General features: G+C 35.7%; 1 long non-coding RNA gene across 1 annotated transcript in view; it reads left to right on the forward strand.

Annotated features, from left to right (window-relative positions):
- Positions 1-1,025: 1,025 nt before the first annotated feature.
- The window catches only part of LOC116159535, a 95,088-nt gene continuing 80,855 nt past the window's right edge, over positions 1,026-15,258 (forward strand). The window contains exon 1 of the long non-coding RNA XR_004143003.1: positions 1,026-1,146. This is a non-coding gene — a long non-coding RNA (uncharacterized LOC116159535). The remainder of the gene's footprint in view (positions 1,147-15,258) is intronic.

Below are 15,258 nucleotides of genomic sequence, written 5' to 3' on the forward strand. Positions count from 1 at the left end.
TTCAGCTTTGAAAAATCAAATGTGGGCAATGTGAAGTTAGCCCCGCCTATTTTACAAATTTTGTAATAGCTATTGCATTGCGAAACAAACGATTTTTTTTGTCAAAACAATCAATAACTAACAAAAAACAAACAATATTACCTATTGAGCGAGGCTAACTTAACTGACATAATAAAAAACGAATATAAATAATTTGTTTAAACATTGACAAATTAGTCTTTTGAATTCGTCCTTTTTGATGCAACCCCACTTTAAAAATCGGTTTTCCGGTGGAAATCAGCGGGTCGAAATTCTAATTTTGTGCGGGTACAAATTAGTCTTTAATTAGTCCTAAATTATAGGCATTATTTTACTCGCCTCTGAATATGAATCCGTTGAATTGAAAATATTTTAGCTCAAAAGGGCGCATTCAATAGTTATAAATCACATGTACAAATTTGTAGAAATTTAGTCGCATTTCCCATCATCAACTTGGACACCTTGATTGAGATTGTTGATTGAGCAAGGTGCCCTAATGCAACTTCTTATCGCTTAAGATTAGATGGGCATTCCGAAGGGGATGCATAAACGGTAAATTTGGAGTGCTTTGAAACGATCAAATCTAAAGAAACAGAGAGTTGCAAAACTTTTCTATGCTCTTCTATCATGGCAAAATTAGAGTTTTTAGGGGATGAATTTATAGTGAGTAGATTTTTCTCTTTATTTTAACTTTTGCACCTCTCTCGGATAAAACTTCTATTTTCAAAGGCAATTTCCGGAGTAGTCGAACCCAATTATAAGATTACAAATGCTTATTGACGTACATTCTACATTCAACAGCCATCTAATACATAAATTCCGAATAAATCAGTTGTAAGCAGAATAATAAAAACAGGCTCTTGTAATTCCACTAGAGCCGATGTAGAACTCTAAATACACCGTCCACATCTGTACAATAGGTGGTGCTACCAGCAGCAAAAAGGCATTCATCGGGGTCGAAGCAGCTGTTTAGGAGGGGCGAATGCACTGTGATGTACCAACCATAGCGGTAATAAGCAGAACTCGTAGTGCGAGATGATAGGTTACAATTAAATTTATTCGTGCTGTGAATTTTCTTCGTTTATGCTAGTCTGACAACGATTAGCTTCTTTAACCTACCCTTTCTAGGTAAGTACAACGATTTAAATGCAAAATCACCCCAACTTTCTGTTATGAATTGTTAAAATAACATCTGCACTAAAGATGTTGCGAGCCGGTTTGTAATAACGTGAGGGTTTGCTGTACTTTCTGTTGCTCGTGCTTCATTGTCAAATGCAACCCCTCATCTATTAATACAAATCTTAAAGTTCGCAAACTCTGTTTGTTTGTTTACCTTTTTTGTTTATATTTACAAATTTAAATTCCGCATTTGTGTATATGTTAATTAGACCGCGTTGTCTCCCTTTAAATCTGCATGCACCGGTCGTTTACCATGTAATTAATGCAATGTCCCCTAATTAGATTACGATCGCCCCCTTTGAATATGCCCGAAATCTTAAAACAATCTGTTCCTTTTGTTATGCAATCGAGAATATTAATTGAATCGAATGGAAATAATGGTATCGTCAATAGTCCCAATTAAATTTATCTTCTTATGAATAACTTCTTAAGATAACTGCCAGTGTAATGTTCTGTTCTAAGGCTATTGTGATCTATTTCTGGTGATCGTATGCGTCACACGTTTCTGCTGCGTCTGAAAAACCTTGCTCTTTCGACTTTTTGTCATACCTATAGGTAGAAGACGAGTGCGGAATATTTTGTTTTCGAATTGCAAAAACGGCACATTTAAATATAGAAAATACATTTTTCCATTTTTGACGAATGAGGGCTTGATTTCGGGGTTCTGGACTTCATCAGATGATTTGACATTGTGAGTATGACGAATGAGGGTGTTCACTCTGTTCGCCAACTGTGTAAACTGTCAACACCAAATGACAAAGTGCCCATATCAATTACGCATATCGATAAAAAATCCCAAGACGTTCAGTTTGGTATAACACATATCATCAACATATAAACAAACAATTACATCTCCGGCAATCTTCGTAGGGTTGCCATCCGTCCGGATTTCCCCGGATTTGTCTTAGTTTAGGGGGCGTCCGGGGAGCGTCCGGGCGGGTTTTCAATGGTAGTCCGGGTTTTGAGGTACTGAGTGGGTGAATTAAAAATCTTTTTCTACAATCGATATCCAAAGTAGGCATTTGCGCTCGTATTTGACAACGCAAACGTCATCTTTTTCGAGGAATGTCACTTTGTCGCTTATAAGCGACAAAATAGAAAAAACGCTCGCTCTCCCAATTATTAACTATAAATCAAATATGCATTGCTCAGAGTATCCAACGAGTAAATGACATCTTTCATTTGGGCATAAGATTAAAATGATTTGAGTGAAAAATTTAAATTTTTGGAAATATGTGAACTGCTCGATTGTAGAAAAAACCTTGTGTGTAATTCGAGCGCAAATTGATTGTCGATTTCAAGAGATTGCCGCGCTCCTTCGTCGCGCGTCAACTGTCTCTTTCAATCGACAATTACTGCTTTCCATTTGAGTGCGTGAAGCTCTGGTGCAGTTCGTTCGGAGCAGCTCGTTTTGCAAGTTGTTCATTTTTAACACATTTGAATTGACATTCACAGTACGTAAATAACCACAAAAGTGTTACAAGCCCCAAGCAAATAGGTGGTGCATGAGGGGACAAGGGAAATCCAATTTCGGGCGAGTCAGAGCTCGAAGCTTTCTTAAAAGGAACACAGGGCATCGTGCACGGTACACCTTAGAGCTCCTCTTTCACTCAAATGGAAAGCAGTAAAAATATCATTTTGCGCTCTTAATACACAAATAGCTATTCTGTCAAAATGTAAGCCAACAAGATAAACTTTCAAGCGCAAAACAGCTTTGATAACAATTTTTTAAAACACTGAATGCTCATTTATAGGTACTCGAAGTTATTGAAAATTGCGTAATACTTTTTTGCATTCCTGCTCATAATGAACGCTGAAAGAATATTTTCACTAGTGCCACAACAGTGGACAAAATAAAGGAATTTATTGAATATTGAAACAGTCTCGTCATTGATAAAAATAAAGTACAATTTCAAAGATTATAATTGTGTAAATTTTTATAAATTTCTTTTAAGTAAGGAAGATTTTAAAAATGAAAGACGGGTAAATAGTGAAAACCTGAATTGTAAATAGTTCCCTAAACATTTTATTTTACTAAAAGACCAAATTTTTGTTTCATTTAAAAATTATTGTTATTAGCTTCTTATAACTTGTGTTTGATTTTGTTAAAAAAGTATATTAGGTATTGCTTCATTTAAGGAATTTAAAAATGTAGATAAGCCGCTGCTGAGTGCTGATTCCTAACAGTTAAAGAAGATTTTGTTTCGTGATAGAGTACGCCTTGTTTTATTTAGAAAAATTAATTGTTTGTTTTATTTCTTTAGAAAATATTTTTTATCAAATTCAGTTGATATGTCCGGGTTTGTAATCCCTAAATTCGGGGTTTCCACGCTTCCTGTCCTAGGTGGTAGTTTTGAGATGGCAGCCCTACTTGTAGTGCAGCGACGCTAACAATGATTCCAGATATAAAACAACGATTTCAAGTATCCGCGGGTATTGCTTATGTGTAAATACCCAAAAATGAAACTTAAATAAATAATTCATAATTTTATTAACGAAAATTACAATTTGTAAAATGGCAACTTGTAAATCAACCCATGCCTATTTTCGGTTTCATGCTTTTTGAAAAACCATGTCCTTGAAAGGAGCGAAACAAACATTATATAAATATTATTCTTGATAGTTGTACCTACTTATCTTGCAAAATTTTAGCGATTCTATTCCATTGGGTTTTAATTACTCCCTCTCTGTAATCTGAACCGTCCATTTTCTTCATATTGTATCCAAAATCTTGCATATTAGCGAGTTGCTGTTTTGAAGTAGTTCCAGTAAGTACATAGTTTTTCCGCACAGAAAGATTCGAACTGATTTCATGTTGAACTATTCGCTTTTTTTGTATTGGAAGGCGAATTTAGAATTATCAATGTTTTCTTCAATAACTTCAAGAGATTCACTCTCGAAAATTTCGGTGGTATCAATTCTTTACCTACTTTGGCTGCTTTTTATCAATATCAAATACACCTTTGTCACCCATCACCAAAATTATGACATTAGCAATGACAGTTTCCAAATTATTTTTGTTACCATAGCATAGGGATTGTAGTACCAACGCAACGTTCCTGTGGTAACTTGTTAACCAGCGATTTTTTGAAAGAACGCGTTCTCTAACTCAATACATATTAAGTGTTTCAGTTTCGGAAGTACGAAAAATAATGTATATACCTTGCGACTGAAGTAGTGGTCTTAATTCCTCAGGTAAATTATGGCCCTCCCTTCGGTCTGGCCATAAACTTTACCTTCGGGATTAAAAGCACTACTTCAGTCCTGCGGTATATAATATACTATTATTCATTTTTAACAACAATTGACGGATAACTCACTTCTATTCTTTCGTTTCTACGTCTAGATATAAGCCTACTACGTTGAGGTATTGCAATAACAAGATGCAGTGCCAATAATAAGATCACAAAACAAGATGACAACGAGGATAAGAAAATAAATGTGAACTTTCGTCGGGCACGCCAAATCCCAGATCTCAGTATTTCGCTCGTGCACTGCGTGCACTCGCGAAATATTCAGGTATTTGGCGTGCATTTGGGATATAATATAATAATTGAATATTCTACCAAAAGTATTTCCATGGGTTACTGATCTGATCTGATCTGATCATTTTTATGCAGAGACTTGCTATAACTAGACCGCGCGTAACGTAGATTTTACTATAAACGCCTGTTGTCAAGATAGGATAGGCAACCAACTGTTCATCACGGGGCGGACGTACGATTTGCAGCTTGCTTTAGCATATGTTTATTCTAAATTTTAGTAGCAAAAAAAGATAACATATAACTGTTTTAATCGAATTTATTGGTATTTTATTTGGACTTAATTGGTATATAACTGCCTTACTCTAGTCCTAATTTGATTTATATGTGTATTTTGGTGGTGAACACGTATCGGAAAATATACTTTTAAAACCAAAGATGTAAGTAGTGAGATATGATTATTTAGCGGATTTTGATTCAATATATGCCTATCCAAAAACCCAAATGGGCTGTAACTGTTATTTATTTTTCTTAGACTGCTGATAACCATTTTGTTTACAACGCGGTGTGGTGTGGATTGAATGAAAAACCTGAACACAGCAATTTGGCAAATTTGTAATGCATCGCTTAATACGTGCAACAATCCTCCACGATTTTTTCTAGTTAAAAGCTTTGAATGACTCTCTGATGCGAATATCGCATCTGCACATATGGAACATTTAACAGACTTAGCTATTTTTCTTGTAACAAAACCTGAAATATACTTAGTACCAGTAAGTACTTAGTTACGTCTATACCTAATATTCAAATAGGTACTGCCGTTGTCTTGCTGGTAAAGGATGTCGAATAATAGTTCTACGTTATTTTAAGTGAATGGGAAAGTCGAAAACGCTCGGTATTGCATTATTGTTTAACACCTTTCTAAAATCGGCTTCATTCCCCGCAAATGCACTATGGTGGGAGTAAATTTTTCTCTTCGAATGGCTCTGATCCATTGGCCCTTTAAACTTTTATCCGTTGAAAATCTGCATATTATTTAAAATTTTATAGACAGTGTACATGTTGATACGTACGAGTTAACCTAAGTTTATTGGTTTATTCTCAACAGAAATTTATCTGTTTACTAATTCGAGGTCATCACGAGAATGATTAATGAACGGAACATCTAAAATAACAGCTTATTTCATTATATTGCACATCATCTCTGCGATTTTTGCCCCGCGGTGCATTGTGTGTTGCATACTGTGTCGACAACACCTTAGATACGTTAAGCGCAGTCTATTATAGCAAGTCTCTGTTTTTATGTTTGTTATTATGGTACTCGCTTCGGTGGTACATATACTAAAATACCCCCCTGTGGGCTTGGGGGTAGAATTGACCCACTCCCGCCCTGGAGGTCGTAGAAGGCGACCAATGGGACAGGAGGCGGCTAGTCCGACCGTGTCCTGAAATACCCTTAATCTGTTCCAATTCCTATAACTCCATCCTTTAAACCTACCTCGATTATCCTGTCTACTAATCCCGAAATCCTAAGGTGGAGTGTGCTGAGAGGATGAATGGCTCTGAGTTAGTGAGTCGCTAGCACTCACGCAAGCGGAGTTTTCCGAAACTTACGTGCTTGGCGAGCATGCGGGCCCTAGCTGGTTCTCTCACCTAAAAGGCGTGTGGTCTCTGCGACAAAGGGACGTAAATGGCGATGTCGGTATAACCATTATTGGATAATGTATCCCAGGTGGGTAGAGACGTAGTCTCACAATCTCACACCAGTTCGCTGGTCAGCCCCGAGGATTCTGGGAGGGGCATCCAGAGATCGCCACTTTTGACCACGTTGGGCAATCGTGGTGAAACAGCCCTTTCAGCAGGTGGCGATGCTGCGCCTGCTGTGGACTGGCGACAGCGACCAGATAATGCTACCAATGAGAAGGAGGTGGATACGCCCCGGTTCTTGGTAGTTAGAAGGAAGGAGGGTGACTTTGCAACTGTAAATCTCTTCCTCATAAGTAAAGTATTATACGGCATAGTAGGAAATGTTAAAGAGGTTAAAAAGGTGAAGGTAGAGCTATTGGTCGAGACTGTTTCAAATAAACAGTCGCGACAACTGATTAAATGTACGCGTTTCAGTGATTTCGAGGTTGAGGTAACACCTCATGGAATCCTTAATACGTCGAAAGGAGTAGTATTTTGTCGCGATTTGTTAAATTGCTCCATTGAGGAGATAAAGGACAATTTAAGAAGTGTGGTAGAAGTAAGGCGGATTAGGACACGGAGGGAGGGAATATTTCTAGACACTGCAAACCATGTACTTACCTTTAACACTCCGAGGCGACCACGGACAATCCAAGCGGCGTTTGACCCCCTACAGGTGCGTCCATATATTCCAAACCCGCTTAGATGTTTTAACTGCCAGAGATTTGGACATTCTGCAGTTAACTGTAAATACGAAAGGAGGTGTGTATGCGGGAAACCTGTACATGAGGGCACTGCTTGTGAAAAACCGATTGAATGCCCGAATTGCAAAGGGCCGCATAAGGCGGTCACCAAAACATGTCCGGTTTTCAAATTAGAAATGAAAATCCAGGAGGTTAAAGTAGTGCAGAGACTGTCTTACACCCGGAAGCTAAAAAGAATGTGGGCACTCCAACAGCTCCCACTTCCTCCTTTGCACAGATGGTGTCCAGACCGGTTGCGGCTCCCGAACCTGTTAAAAATATTGACCCTGAAATAAGAGCAATTATTAAAGAAGAAATGGGATCGCTCATGCAAATTCTTGCCGCTAAAATCGAACAATATCTTCGAGCTGTCTTCGGAAAGCCTGTAACTAAGCGGCGATGAGAAATTCTATTCTGGTGATTGAATCAACTTGTACTTCTGAAGCAGACATGGAGACGGAAACTCGAGGAGCAAAGCGGAAAACATCGCTGCCTCGAACTCGGTCCAGAGAGTCGAGTATTACATCTCTGGATGAGGAGACGGTGGCAGAAGCTAAGCAGGGTAAGAAAAAGAAGGGATGGCCCAAAGGCAAGCCGAGACTGCCCCGTTCATCGGCGGACAGTTCGAAAGGGGCTTGCGCCAACTGATCTGTGATAATCGCTGTGATACGTATATGTTACTTGTTAATTATTTATTTGTAATAGTCCTATATACACTGTTATTTGTTACTTATTTACATGTTATTTGTTCAAGTGTGATTGTCTCTATTTTGAAACTACAATGGATAAAACAAATACTATTCAGTGGAATTGTCGAGGACTAGCTCATAATTTGAATGAACTAAAGCTGATCATCCAAAAGTACGATCCAGTTTGTATAGCTCTCCAGGAAACACACCTAAAAGTAAGACATACATTTAACATGAAAGGTTTTACTCTATTAAGGAAGGATTTCTACTCACCTGAAAGGGCATGTGGCGGAGTAGCATTTGCAATCCGCACAGGCATTCCGTATAAAAGGTTACAGATAAATACCCAATATCAGGTTGTAGCAATACAACTTGAAATGAGCAGAAGCTTTGCGCTGTGTAACATTTATCTACCCAATACAAACTATGATGTAGGAGAAATTGGAAGAATCACTACTGAACTACCCAAACCGTTTATCCTTGTTGGTGATTTTAATTCCCACCACACTGTTTGGGGATCAATTTCAAGTGATGCCCGTGGTAAAGAATTACTAGACCTTATCGAAGATAAAAGCCTCAGCATTTTAAATAACAATACCGACTTTCTTTAACATAAGGTCAGGTACTTTTGATGCTATAGATTTGTCTATATGTTCGCCCTCATTCCACACTAACCTAAAATGGGAAGTGGAAAGTGATTTGTACAATAGTGACTATTTCCCAATAATTATTACCGTACGAGGTAATAATCCCGCGATTAAGTCTGCGGTTAAATTTAAAATCCAAAAAGCTAACTGGGAAAAATTTGTTACCCACCTTGTAGTCCCGAATGAGGAGCAAGTTTGTCTTAAAAGTCTTACATCTGCTATTTTGGATGCAGCGGAGGCTAGTATACCAAAATCCAAAGGTCGCAAAAGGACTAAAATGGTTCCATGGTGGTCTCCTGAAGTAGGAGAAAAAATTGACACTTTAAGGTAATAAGATTTGCTTTAATTAATTGTCTATCGATCGCCTGTTTGCGTGGAACAATGCCCTGAGTACATATTTATCTTTCAGTCTGCTTGATTTATGTCAAATAAATTTGTTTCATCTGTAAATGGTTGGTTTTGTTATTAATCTAGCCCGAATCACTACTCAGATAAGAGTTTTCATGTTCATTTTTTTTAATTTTGTTAGTTCCAATGTTAATTCCAATGTAGTATTCTTGCTCGTATTTATATCTTTACGCCAACTAGGTATCTTCTTTGTAATCCATAGTTTAGATGTAAATTATTCCTGTAGTAAATTTGTTATTATCTTAGTATAGATTTCTTATTACTTTAGTTCTTTGTGTCGCCGTCCGAGGTCGTGCAGTTTTCTTTTTAATTTCTTTCGAAGCACGCACCTCTTTGTACAAAACGAGATTCGATCATTACTTGTAGAAGAACATGCACGCCATTATTGTTACTCGACCATTTTTGTGTGCCTTTTCATTATGATTTTGATTGGTGCTGATAAGTTTAGTGAAGTTTGGAGATTAACGATCGTGTAAATTGTCCCTATATATCTGATTTTACTTACGCCACTTGCTGCGCTACGAAGAATATACTTATCGAGACCCGATCTAATTGCCGATTACTTTTGTGTCTACGTTACTTTCTGATTACTACGCGAATCCATTGTTAGTTTGATTACATTGTATCCATCAAATTAGCTGTGTTATACCTATATTAGTGTCTTACATTGTAAATTAGTTTTTGAAGTTACCAAGACTTTATCCGAGCCCCATATCTGAAATTTTTACTCCGAAGGATTGGCTCATATTATCTTGTTGATGTTTTGAATTGATTAGATCAATAGAAATTTAATTATTTGTGCATCTTGCATTTATACGGACGTAATAATCCGGAGTCGATCAATTTTGTTTTTGCTAGTGTAAAATCTTTCGAATTATTGATTTTTTCTGAGTATTAATTACAGATTAATATCCTATTGCCTCTATGTCAGACGTTAGCATTGCTTACGCAATATTTTATGTGACGCGCTATTCATCACCCCTTTTATTTGTTTATTGTGTTGTTTTCTGTTACAGAAAAAGCTGAACGCGCGTCGGGGTAAATAACGGGGTTCTCGTAGACTAACCAAAACGAAGCAAAAGGAAATATAGTAATACTAAACGGGATAGGCGTCACTTTGTCCGACTTAGTCCTTAGTAAATTTCAAAAGAGAAAAGAGAAACTTACCGAACAGGGGAATAAGGCAAACTAAGAGATCTTTGTTCTGGTCTCGATAAACGAAAGAAATAAAGTAATTGACAGGGTAGAACATGAACAATAATGATCACAATCGAGGGTAATTTAATAAATCATCTCAAACTATTACAAATAGGACACCGAGACGAGTAGGACACTGTAATATCTAGATCTGAAATGTCATTATTTAAATTGAACTAAACTTTTAGCAAAAAGGAATCAACTCGTAGTCAGGGAAATTATCAATGTCAAAACAGGCTTCCGCAGAAAACAACGGAAATATAAATTTTATATGACTTTCACACAAATGTAGTAATTACAATTCGATTGTATCGAAAACCAAAATGTGATCAACCTTTATATCAAGGAGTCGTCGGAAGTAAAAAGATTACCTTTGAAACTCTGGTTTTAACAATCTTTAGAGCTCAGAAGGGCGCTTTTCTGCCTTATCTGTAACAGAAACACAAACAATAAAAGATGGACAGTGAATAGCGCGGCACATAAATATTGCGATAGCATTGCCTAACGTTCGACACTAAGCGTACTCGGTTACTGAAACCGTAATTAATATTCAATAAGAGTAAACAATTCGAATGACTTTACACTCAAAGCAAAATTTTGATCGATAACGAATCGTCCGTTAAAAAGCATAAACGTCGTCGTAAACAAAATGCCTAATTTGATTTACTCCACACGAACGCTAAGTAACCACAATCTCTCATAATTACATATGCATAACCCTGAAAGTAAATGGATTTAAGCTTAACGAAAAAGTAAAAATTATGTAAATTTTACAATTTCGCTCCTGTTAAATTTACTAAGTTTTTTTTCCTCATCCCACAGCTGAGTAATCAACGATTTTCTACTTTTAAGTTAAACATCCCTCCAAAATCCGTGTCAACAAAAAAGAATACTCAAGATAAGAGTTCTCTAGGGGATTACAACGACGTGTTTAAAAAATGTTACCAAATTAACAGTGTTGTGCATGAATTACAGCCTGCGTGCCCTAAGGGATTTTCCACTAATTAATGTCATATTTTTAAGTCGATACGAACGCCAAGTATTTAGAGGAAGAATTTACACGCGTTTAATTTTTTTTTTTTAATATTGCGGGATAAAATTTTAATTTCACTGTCAAATTGGTAGCGTTTCATTTCGCTCTTCCGTTGGGAATCACTACGACTTTATTACGGAAGCAGTTTGGGTAAGCTCATAAGAGATTGCTTTTTGTGAAAATAAAAATATGTCGAGAAAGTGCACAAATTAGTAACAACTTTTTTAGTTATAGTAAAGAGTCTTAGAGTCTTGAGTTTTAGATCATCATTTCAATTTAGGTATTATGAACGTACTCGCTTCTGAATTAAACTGAAAGAATTTTGAGCAAAAGTCAATCTGATAATCTTACAAACTGAAAGTAGCATAAAGGATATGAATATCATTTAAATGATCATCACGTCTAAATATTATTTGTATGTCCCTAAATGTCGGGTGCACACCGAAGCAAATTAGTAGTGCCTGTTTAATTTAAGTAGGTGGTCATTGTTTTCGAAAGTGTGTGCCGCAAAAATAAAACAAATGAATTATTAAAAAAATAAATCATTCTTGGAAGGTTATTGAAACAATTATCAGAAGTGTCCTAGGGATCCTTCAGAAGATCTCCTTTGAAGCAGTTCTGTCGTAATTGTTTGGAAATTTGTTCATCACGAATAAGCACAGAATTGGTTTACTTCATCGGAATGTGTTATTTTGGTGTCTATTTTTCCATTTTAGAATTGTTTTTAATTGATTAATTTCTTGTTTGAATTTTGTTATTTGTGTAAATTTGTTTATTTAAATTGTAAAACGTGAAAATTGCGTTGTGTAAGATTAAGATATATCTGACCGAGTGCATTTAGTGCCATTTCGATAAGGAATGGTATAATCGGACAAAGGTTTTTTTAAGACGCGCGTGTGTTTGGCGCTGATAACCCGTAATTTTATAATGGAAGAGGGAACAACTCAAGTGCTCCTCCTACTTCCGCCAATTTCAAATGCTACACCAATAAGGAGCTCTCTTCCATAAGCAATTAAAAACAGTTGTAAAATGGAAAAATAACAAATTCCGAATAAGTATACCATTCTGTGCTTCTTCGTAATGAAATCCTCCAGATTTAAATTAGATTAAAACATTCGAGTATACAGGGTCTTCCGTATTATTTCAACCTAAATAACGCCCGCCTGACGTTTACACAAAAATATTTAACCCTCCAGATAGATAGTGTCTTAATTTGAACATTCCGAATTTCTAGAGCTTTTGTAGAAATTTCAATATTTGGACAGAGTACCTACCTAAAGCATTTTTGAAGAATCTGTAAACAATTGATTGTTATGATGGTTTAGTGGAAGTGGTGTTCTGATGAATACGAAATTAAAGAGAAAACGGGGCTTGTTGGACAAAGGCGGCTGTCTCGCCATACGCTGTGCACCTCGCAACGGGAAAAAGAGCGTGTACGTTTCCGGACGCCAATTTTGTCAAGTAATTGCCCGTTTCTGAGAGAGCGAAGGATTGCTGAGAAAAGAAGTTTTTTTATTTCTCTTAATTAAAGTTTCTTTATTAGCTATTCAGTTAAATCATTTTTCAGACCGGGTATTCGTTACAGATTCTTAGAGAAATATAACAACAAAATATGCATTAGGTACCTACATATTTCCGGAAAGCTTTTCAGATAATGTAGCCATTTTTCACAGATTCTTTAACGATTCTTTAAATGTTCTGTAGATTGTTATATGTTCTTCACAAGTTTTTTAGCAAATATCTTCGTTCTTCAGGCATTCATTGTTCAAGGCTCCTGAGAAGCTTGCTAAATGTTGTACAGAGGTATTAACTAGGTAAAGACTCCTAACATATTTATCAACAATTCTTTAAGAGATAATGAGTTTCTTCAAAGATTATTCAGAACTTCTTTAGAGGTTGCTACAAACCTTTACAGATTATCCACATTTAGTCATGCCTCAGGGAATCTTCAAATAATTGTCAGAATTTCTCCAAAGATATACCTCTAATAATTTTATCAAATCATAGGAGACTCTTCATATATTTTTCTGAAATTGTTTAGAACCTGCTGTAAGGTTCAGCAAAGATTCTTAGGAATTCCTTTACATATAATTCTTCACAAATTTCTAAACACTATAGATACCGAGATTCTTAGACGACCTTCAAAATTTGAGATAACCTCTGACACTATTGGTGCGATACGTAAGGTGTTCTTGTTTTATTTATTTATTTATTTATTTATTTTATTTATTTGCCTTTATTTTTGAGTGGGCGGGGTTTCAGCCAAGGCTGCTCTACCAACCCAACCCACTATACATTTACAAATATCCATGCTCGAACCCGGATTCGAACCAGAGACCCTTAGTACCATAGCCCAGCTTCAACTGAACTGCGCCACACGAGCCGGCTCGCAGCAGATCTTCCATGAATCAATGTGAAAAACATTGTTGCAGAAATTAAGGGTTTGGGTCTTTGAATAGTCTCTGAGAATGTTTAATAGGTAATTGAAGAAGCTAGTGGAGAACGTTTAAGAAAACTCTTTAGCAGGTCCCTTTGGTGGTTCCTCTCACTCTTCGGAGTCTACATGTGTTGAAAATTTTGAATATTTCCTTCCTACTGATTTCTATTTCTGAAAAATTTCTGAAGCATTTCTTCAAATTCTGAAATACTTCGACAATTTCCAAAATGTATATTCATTCAAGTATTCTAACATTTTTTACACATTTTTGATATATTTTCAAAATTTTCCACACATTTTCCAAACATAGCTAAAACATTTTCAATATGTCTACAAGAGACTAAGATATATTAGCCCTACAATAAATATAATGCTTCTACATCATACGAGTACGGAAATAGAGATAATAGTGTATGTACAATGTATAATGCACGTGATTATATAAAATAGAGTTAGGTAGCGAAGTTAAATTGTCTTAAATGTTTATTCACATCCTATTGTAGTCGTGATTATTATATTTATGTCTGCCTTCATTGAAAGTCATGGAAAGTAGGTAGGTAGGACGCTGCATTGGGATGTAAAACAGGGACATAACAATTTATTAAATACACTGAAAAAAATTATAGGAATTTTCCAATCGTTGTGCTGTAAAAATTGCAGTTTAAATTAGGGAATTAAATAACTATTGTAACATAGTATGTAAAATGAAAATGCATATTAGTATTACATGGCATAATACATAAAACTATATTACTTGGTAAATTTACACTGGAAATATGAAAAACCGCATAAGTGAATATTAAAATTACATTGCGGAATACGTAGAAAGAATAATTACTAAGATATATTAGCCATGTGTAATATTAATGTCTATTGTCTAGATACTTAAAAACGAAGGCAGTGCCATTATTACTTTGCTGGTGTGTAGTTTTGGCTGAGGCGCTGATGTCATTTATCCCGTATGGGTCTATAAGTTACAATAGTGTGAGTTAATCTAGTGCAACTTATCTGCAATTCTGAAGGTACTAAGTACGTATTTTAATTATGTTTATCTGTAACAATTGTAAATTTAAGGGCAGAGCGGGCCTGCAAGATAAATACCTTGATAGCAAACTTTGGTTCTGTTTGCACCTTTGAAACACTACTGCACTATAGTTATCATGCATTTTTTTCGATGTTGGTGCTTCCATAAAGAAAACAGAATTATGTCTAGTGTTCATGAAGTTGAGACTTTCTTTTCCTTTACTTTTAAGTATAATCGAGAGTATAATGTTTTTTTTATATTACAGAGGTTATGTAATATGTTTACATTTTAATAAAAAAAATTTACAATTTCACTATTTTTGCTTTTATTTTTTTGCGTGCAAGGTGTCTAATGAGGATTCCAATAGTAATATGGTCTTGAAAACCTATCCAAAGGATTTTTGGAAGTGGTTTGACAATTCTGTTATATATGTTACGTTTTTTGCATCAATTTGTACACATATCATATTCCATAATATCATACGTAACATATTCTAGCGGAAATACTGTAATACAGCATAATAGGAACATGAAACCTACCCAAAAAAGATATGGATTGTTTTGTGATATCCTCTGGAAAATTTATAAGCTCCTTGGAATATGCAATAATAAAAATTAGAACTTTCCTAAATCAATCATGAATTAATCTGTGAATATTCATGGTAAATTACGTTACGTATTACAGTAAAATTAATTTACAGATCGTTAGGTATTTA

The sequence above is a fragment of the Photinus pyralis genome, unplaced genomic scaffold (assembly GCF_008802855.1).
Source record: "Photinus pyralis isolate 1611_PpyrPB1 unplaced genomic scaffold, Ppyr1.3 Ppyr1.4_LG1, whole genome shotgun sequence".
In the NCBI taxonomy this organism is placed as follows: domain Eukaryota; kingdom Metazoa; phylum Arthropoda; class Insecta; order Coleoptera; family Lampyridae; genus Photinus; species Photinus pyralis.